This window comes from Bison bison, unplaced genomic scaffold (assembly GCF_000754665.1).
Source record: "Bison bison bison isolate TAMUID 2011002044 unplaced genomic scaffold, Bison_UMD1.0 scf7180017864279, whole genome shotgun sequence".
NCBI lineage: Eukaryota > Metazoa > Chordata > Mammalia > Artiodactyla > Bovidae > Bison > Bison bison.
In genome coordinates, this window is record NW_011494851.1 from 3,006,561 (window position 1) to 3,014,518 (window position 7,958).

Below are 7,958 nucleotides of genomic sequence, written 5' to 3' on the forward strand. Positions count from 1 at the left end.
CTACCACTGTTTACACTTAAAAATTTGTCTAGACTAAGGAAACAGTCATTTTCAATTGAGAAAGGTAAAGCCATACTCTTCAACATCAGTTAGATTGATGTGTTAACACCTGACAAGTCAAACTTGCTTGACTATTCTCTATCCAACTTAACAAAATAAAGTGTACTATTATATGGTGCATGAATACAATTTTTTTTTAACATTTGGATAAAATGCTTTCCAATAATAAATTGTGATGCACTTTGATTTAATTAGTGTAGTTAACTAGACCAGTAAATCAGATATTGTTACAGAGATAACTATTCATTTGCATTCTTCTTCCTTCAAGTACTCTTTTAACTAGAGGCTTATCTACAACTTTATAGAATTTATCTCTGAATGTCATAATGAAAGCCATATATCTTCAAGTAAATGTTGTAAACTGAAAGAAGGAAATTATAAAAATATGTTACAGTGAAGATCAGAATTCCATTTTTCTCAAAAAATATATTTATTTGTATTATGTATTCCTAAAATTTCAGTTTACTTTCAGGATGCATGCACTCTGACAGCACTTTCCTTTTTGTCAATTTTAAAATTTCCTTCTAATTTCATTCTAAATTCTCTCCCTCAATTTTAAAGTAAAAGAAAATATTTTCTCCAACAGTTGATAAATAGACAGAAATTATATTGGTAACTGCACAATGTAAGAAAAGCTACCCAATTAGCATTAGCTTTCCCATGACAAGGAAGTCTGTCACCTTCAATGTCCATAACTCTGGCAAGAGAAAATCACCTACTTTCAAATTAACTTTAACCTTTCAGAGCATTAATTATTGATGTAACAATTTCCTTTCACAGTGTTGAAGAACAGTATTACTCACATGCTTTGACTTTCATGACAATGAAGAATTACAAAATGGGGGCTGAAGGAATTGAATCCTCTTGGTTGAATTGGTTTTAGGGAGTTTCTATTTTAGTTCTTTAACTACATGGCACTAATAAAAGTCAAATGTTTTCAGCATTAGAAATTTCAAATCAAGTCGTATTTTCATAAAAATTACAATACTGTGAAATGATAATGATACCTGAAATGTTAATTTGCATTTAATATATTTTTATACACAAGGTAATCAAATTAAAATGTAATAAAGTTCAAGTGTGAAAAACATATAATAGCTTTCATGAAGTAAACCATTACTCATTTTTTGGCATCCTTGTAGTTTGTTCATTTGGTTTCATATTGTCCCAGACTGGAATTACCTTAGTTAAAATAAATGAGACATAAATTGTTGTCTAAATTACACAGTTAATCTTCACTCTGAGGCCTTATCCCCAGAGATTGAATTGATTAGCTTTTGGAGAGATTCAGGCATTGGTGCACCAAAGCTCCCAGGTTATTCTAACATGCAATCTGTTCTTTAAATTCTTTTAAGACAGATGTCAACTTTGTTGCACTTTGGAAAGATCTGGGAAACTTTAAAAAAAAAAAAAAGAATGCTTGGGTCCTACATCTGGATGCTCTAATTTAACTATTCTGAGCTATGGCCTGAGCATCAAGGTTTTTAAAGTTCTCCATGGGTTTAAATGGCCGCATACATCAGTCACCAGCAAATTCTAGCACACTATTTATATTTGTGGCCTAGATGTGCCCGTCTGTTTCAATTTACTGTTACTACTGCATCTGGACCTTGTTATTCCATCTCTTTTGGCATCATCTCTTATAAAGCCTTATCTCCATTATGGCACTTGCCTTTCATGTGACTCTTGCCTCCCAGGTAGTATTTCAATAAAATTCTGCAGGTTCCCACCAAACATGAACAAGACAAAATGAAATAGACAGAGGCTAGTTCTCTGTTATGAAAAACCAGTGTGGCAGGCTTGGAACCACTCTGGGAAACTCCTATTGTAATTCATCTGAAGAATATTTGCTGCTGCTGCTGCTGCTAAGTCACTTCAGTCGAGTCCAACTCTGTGTGACCCCATAGATGGCAGCCCACCAGGCTCCCCTGTCCCTGAGATTCTCCAGGCAAGAACACTGGAGTGGGTTGCCATTTCCTTCTCCAATGCATGAAAGTGAAAAGTGAAAGGGAAGTCGCTCAGTCGTGTCCAACTCTTTGCAACCCCATAGACTGTAGCCTACCAGGCTCCTCCGTCCATGGGATTTGCAAGGCAAGAATTCTGGAGTGGGGTGCCATCACCTTGCCCAGTCTTTAATCAGTTCCTCAGCAAAACTTGACAAATACATCCACGCATCCCTGTAGATACAATCCTTAATTTCCCAGTTCTATAGCCTCTTCTGTACTATATAGAGAAAAATACTCCTTAATTTGCTTAAATTGCTTTTATATTGTCCAATCTCCACAGGTGTTTCCTTCTATCCTTCATCAATTTTCTCCATCAAAACCAGCAACTACAATCAACATTCTGTTTTAATTCACAGATATGTATTTGACCAATTAGTTGGAATAAATTGTTTTAGTTTTAGTTTCCATTTCTTTAAACAATATATTACTAAGTTCCTTTTAGTTTTTGTTGTTTTCAATCTTTTATCTTCATATATCTTGTGGCTACAGTAGAGAACACTGAAATTTACTTTCACTGAAGCTTCAAAACCTAATTTCTGAAATATATTATAGAATAGCATACTCACAATGGAACTGTAAGGGAGTCATTCAACAACTGAAATACTCATCATGTAAGCTTTGTTGGTTCATGCTGAATATAAAATTCGTTGAAATACTGAATTACACAGCCCTAGATTATAGTCTGCCTCCTTCAATTTCTTTCAATAAATGTGAAATTATTGAGTCCTCTTGGAGTTCTAACAAGTAGAGGAAGTAATTCAGTCTTGATAGTGAAAAACTATTAATGAGGTAATTTTTGCTATTTTGTGAAAAATGAAAAGAATAAAGCCTTACTTCTTGATTGCAGAGAAAGATGGTTCTCTATTTTTAATTTTTTACATAAGACAATACACTGCACACTGATTGTTCAGACTTTTTATATCTTTAATTCTACCTATTGATGAGATAAAAAGTAGAAAAAGTGTTTGTTAATTTGAAAAAAGCAGTCTATTTAAAATGGTTGCCTTTCTATAAACAGTTGGATCAATAAACTGATAGCTATATAAAATTAGTAATGTGATTTTTTTTCTATAAAGTTGCAATGGGTGTAATAGCTTTTTCATAGTGTAATAATTTCTTTCTGTGTATGAATTTTGCCAATTCTTCAAATAAATCCAATTTGCAAGTTATTTGTGACTAACACAGTCAAAAATATTATACAATAAAACTACATATTATACTAGGTATATGTATAGTACATGCCATTGTATAGTTGTATTTATATAATACAATTATATACCTCTATAATAGATTTAAGGAAGGTAAAAGCACACAGATTTAGGTGGTAATGTTCTGGTAAAGGATGAACCTGTCTCTCCATTAACAAATATGCAGTACTCTTTATTCTAAATTCCATACCAGAAATTGATTTTCTCAATATGTTTTTATAGGCTTTTGATAAATGCTTGTACCTATAGCCACTATGGTTGCCAAGTCATTAATAAATATAATTTTGACAAATGTTAGTGGATATTTTTATTTACCTTAATGAGCACGATGCAATTGAAACAAAGAAGATATATACATTAAAACATCACTTATCAGTAATGTTAGGGACTTTGGTGAAATGGATAATTTTTTCAATAATAAAATAATAAATTTGTATTCTTCTGTATTATTCACAATATAACAGCCAAAGTCACAACACACTTTTAAAGTTTAACTGCATTACTAGCATTTTTTCCATTGTTTTCATGAGTACAGAACAAGGTTTTTGCAAGCTTCTTAAACGGCCAGATAGTATATAATTCAAGCTTGCTAGCCACATGACTTTTTGTTGTGACTACTGAACTCTGTTATTGGAGTACAAAAACAGCCATCATGCCTAGGTTCCCATAACAATTTTTGTATAAAAACAAGCAGCTAATCTACAGAACCGAGTTTAGACAATGAATAAAACAATAAATTAAGATCTGGTCTATGAAAATTGCTAACTTCAATGGTGTAAGCACTCCCACTGTGGCCAAGTAGGACACGACTGAGCGACTTCACTTGCACTTTTCACTTTCATGCATTGGAGAAGGAAATGGCAACCCACTCCAGTGTTCTTGCCCGGAGAATCCCAGGGACAGGGGAGCCTGGTGGGCTGCCGTCTATGGGGTCGCACAGAGTCAGACACGACTGAAGCGACTTAGCAGCAGCAGCAGCAGCAAAGTGGCTTCACTGAAAGAGTAGTTGAAAAGAGAGCCTTGGCAGCACAATGTCACATAGTATTTCAACTATACAAATACAAGATGTATAGAGCGGAGAGAAAAGTAAATTGTGTAACATAATTAGGAAACAGTAAGTTTTTAGTATGTATTACCTTTGTTTTTATTTTATTTTTGATATATAATATAAAACCAGTTTGTACTTATGAAAGTCCTGAAAATTTAATAATATGCTCTGTGAGACAATGTAAACCAGCTCTAGAAACAATTGACATTTATACTTTGTAATATATAATTACATATTCTATAATATGCAATATATAATTTTAGTATATACATTTAAAACACATGTTTAAGTAGTCCAGTATCTATAAATGATTACAAATATTCCTTAGAAATTTGTTCTTAAAAATTTTGTCAGGGTATGTATGTTTTTGAAGGTCAACTGGTAAACACAATTTTAACATTGCTGTTGTTCAGTCCCTAAGTTGTGTCTGACTTTTTTGAGACCCTATGGACTATAGCCTGCCAAGCTCCTCTGTCTATGGGATTTCCCAGGCAAGAATATTGGAGAGGGTTGCCATTTTCTTTTCCAGGGGATCTTCCCAACCCCAGGATCAAACCCATGTCTCCTGCATTGGCAGGAGGATTCTTTACCACCGAACCACCTGGGAAGCCCGTACTTAGCACTAGTTGCACTAGTATCAGTAGATAGGGAGATCATTCTAAAGGCAAACAGAAACTGTATACATGCAGAGTCAAACATTATGTGTGGACTATAATCTTTACATTCTTCCAAAGTGAAAGACAACTGTAGGGAAAGAGCACTGGCCATGAATCAGTATTCTTAGGAATTCTAGTTTCAGCTTTCAAACTGACAAAAACAGTTTCATCTTTTAACACCTCCCGTATTCACAAGGTAAAGATTATAAGCCTTGACATTTGCCTTCTTCATAAGAATATCATAAGGATAAGTAAAACAATATCCATCATAAGGATAAGTAAAACAATATCCAGTTTTGCTTACCCATTTAGTAAAAAAGACATTTTCCTAAAAACAAAGAAAAGAGTCTTAAAATCCATGCAAAATTAAGACCTAGTGTTACAGTTATATTGTGGCATTGAATAGGCCTGTCAGTTTACTGGGAATACACAACAGGTAAGTCAGATCCTGATCTATACTCCCAATTCTACTAACTCTATTCCAGTCTCTAATGCCATCCTATTGAGTACAGCATTATGGTGACAATAAGTGTGGTTTGACAGAGGATCCTGTATGGAGGTTCCATGATCTTTGACTCCTATATGCTAAACTTTGCCTTAGATAATCCTTGATGGACTGACCTTTTAGATTACCTATTGTAACTTTGACTTTATAGTGCAAATATAAATGCACCAACAATAGTATGAGGTAGATAATATTCAGCCTACATATACGTGAAAATGAAAGGATCAATACAAAGCCCTTTGTTTGCTAGCTGAAGAAGAAAACCTACAGTCCAATATGAGTATTTGTAAAATGATCTCCAGATTATTTGAAAATGAATATATGAAAATATATTAGGCAAGGGATATTCAATTTTCAGAAGTAAAGTACTTGATAGAGGAGACTTCACTGAGGAAAAAAATGGAATATTTTTAGTTTCAAATTTCTTTTTCTGCTTCTATGTTTAGGGATTTATGGAACAATTCCCTCAGTTACGAATTCTAATAAGTTTCTTTGCAGAAAATGAAAAAAGTAAAGCAGAGACCCTGAAAGGAATTAAGAGAACTCAAGAAAAAAATGTGCATGAAATCAACTCTAACATTCTGGTTTTTGTTTTAGCTGTTAGGCACTGCTAGAAAAGCCTCATATGTAATCTGTTTTATAATAAATTTTCCATACCAGCATTGTCAACCAAGGAAGTAGTTTTGGAAGTAGAGTTAGCAGAGTAATCACATAAAGTAATCCCATATTAAAAGATAAAACATTGTATTGGGGAATGGGGGGTGTACTTTCAAAAAATCTTCTGAGAAGCTTGAATAAACTCAACCTAATGTGATCAACATGATATCCTGAAATAGATTTTTAACTTTTTCCTATTTTTGCAAGAAAACAAACAAAATTTTGAGAAAAAGTAAACTGGATAAATCTAATTTTTAGGAAATCTGAGATGGTTTGATGATACATCTTACTTTTGTGGGCTTAGGAGAGATTTATTTTTGTATGTATTATGTATGTCTAAAATAGTAAAGCCATAGATTTATATATATTATTTCATCTACAGAGGCAAAATAATGTATTTGTATTGCTATTTTATTGTCTTTATGATTTAAATTGCAAAATATAATTATAACTTATGGGCAATTATTTGATGTCTTATCTAGCTAAATAGAATTCATACTGATAATGGATTCATTGCAGCATACTTGCAATAGTCAAAATATCGAAGTAGCCTGCTGCTGCTGCTGCTGCTAAGTCGCTTCAGTAGTGTCCAACTCTGTGTGACCCCATAGATGGCAGCCCATCAGGCTCCCCCATCCCTGGGATTCTCCAGGAAAGAACACTGGAGTGGGTCAACGTAGCCTAAGTGTCCATAAATAAGATGTGGGGTGTGTGTGTGTGTGTGTGTGTGTATATGTATATATATATATATATATATATATATATCTTTAGTAAGATATTACTCAGCCAATAAAGAAATGAAATCATGCCATGTTCAATATCACAAATGGATCTAGAAAGTGTTATGCAAAGTGAAAGATGTAAGACAAAGACAAATACCACATGACCTCACTTATATAGGGAATCTAAAAGACAAAACAGTCAAAATAAAAGGCTTATAGATACAAAGAAAAAATGCCAATCCATTCTAGTATTCTTGCCTGGAAAATACATGGACAGAGGAACCTGGTGGGCTACAGTCCCAAGGGTCACAAAGAGTCAGACACAACTGAACATGACCATGAATGCATACAATAGATAATGCTGCTGCTACTACTGCTAAGTCGCTTCAGTCCTGTCCGACTCTGTGTGACCCCATAGACAGAAGCCCACCAGCCTCCCCCATCCCTGGGATTCTCCAGGCAAGAATACTGGAGTGGGTTGCCATTTCCTTCTCCAGTGCATGAAAGCGAAAAGTGAAAATGAAGTTGCTCAGTCATGTCTGACTCTTAGCGACCCCATGGATTTCAGCCTACCAGGCTTCTCCGTCCATGGGATTTTCCAGGCAAGAGTACTGAAGTGGGTTCCCACTGCCTTCTCTGACAATAGATAATAAGAACCTACCACTCAGTTCAGTTCAGTTCAGTTGCTCAGTTGTGTCCGACTCCTTGGGACCACATGAATTGCAGCACGCCAGGCCTCCCTGTCCATCACCAACTCCCGGAGTTCCCCCAGACTCAGGTCCCTCGAGTCAGTGATGCCATCCAGCCATCTCATCCTCTGTCATCCCCTTCTTCTCCTGCCCACAATCACTTCCAGCATCAGAGTCTTTTCTCTTCACATGAGGTGGCCAAAGTACTGGAGTTTCAGCTTTAGCATCATTCCTTCCAAAGAACACCCAGGGCTTATCTCCTTTAGGATGGACTGGTTGAATCTCCTTGCAGTCCAAGGGACTCTCAAGAATCTTCTCCAACACCACAGTCCAAAAGCATCAATTCTTCGGCACTCAGCTTTCTTCACAGTCCAACTCTCACATCTACACATGACTACTGGAAAAAC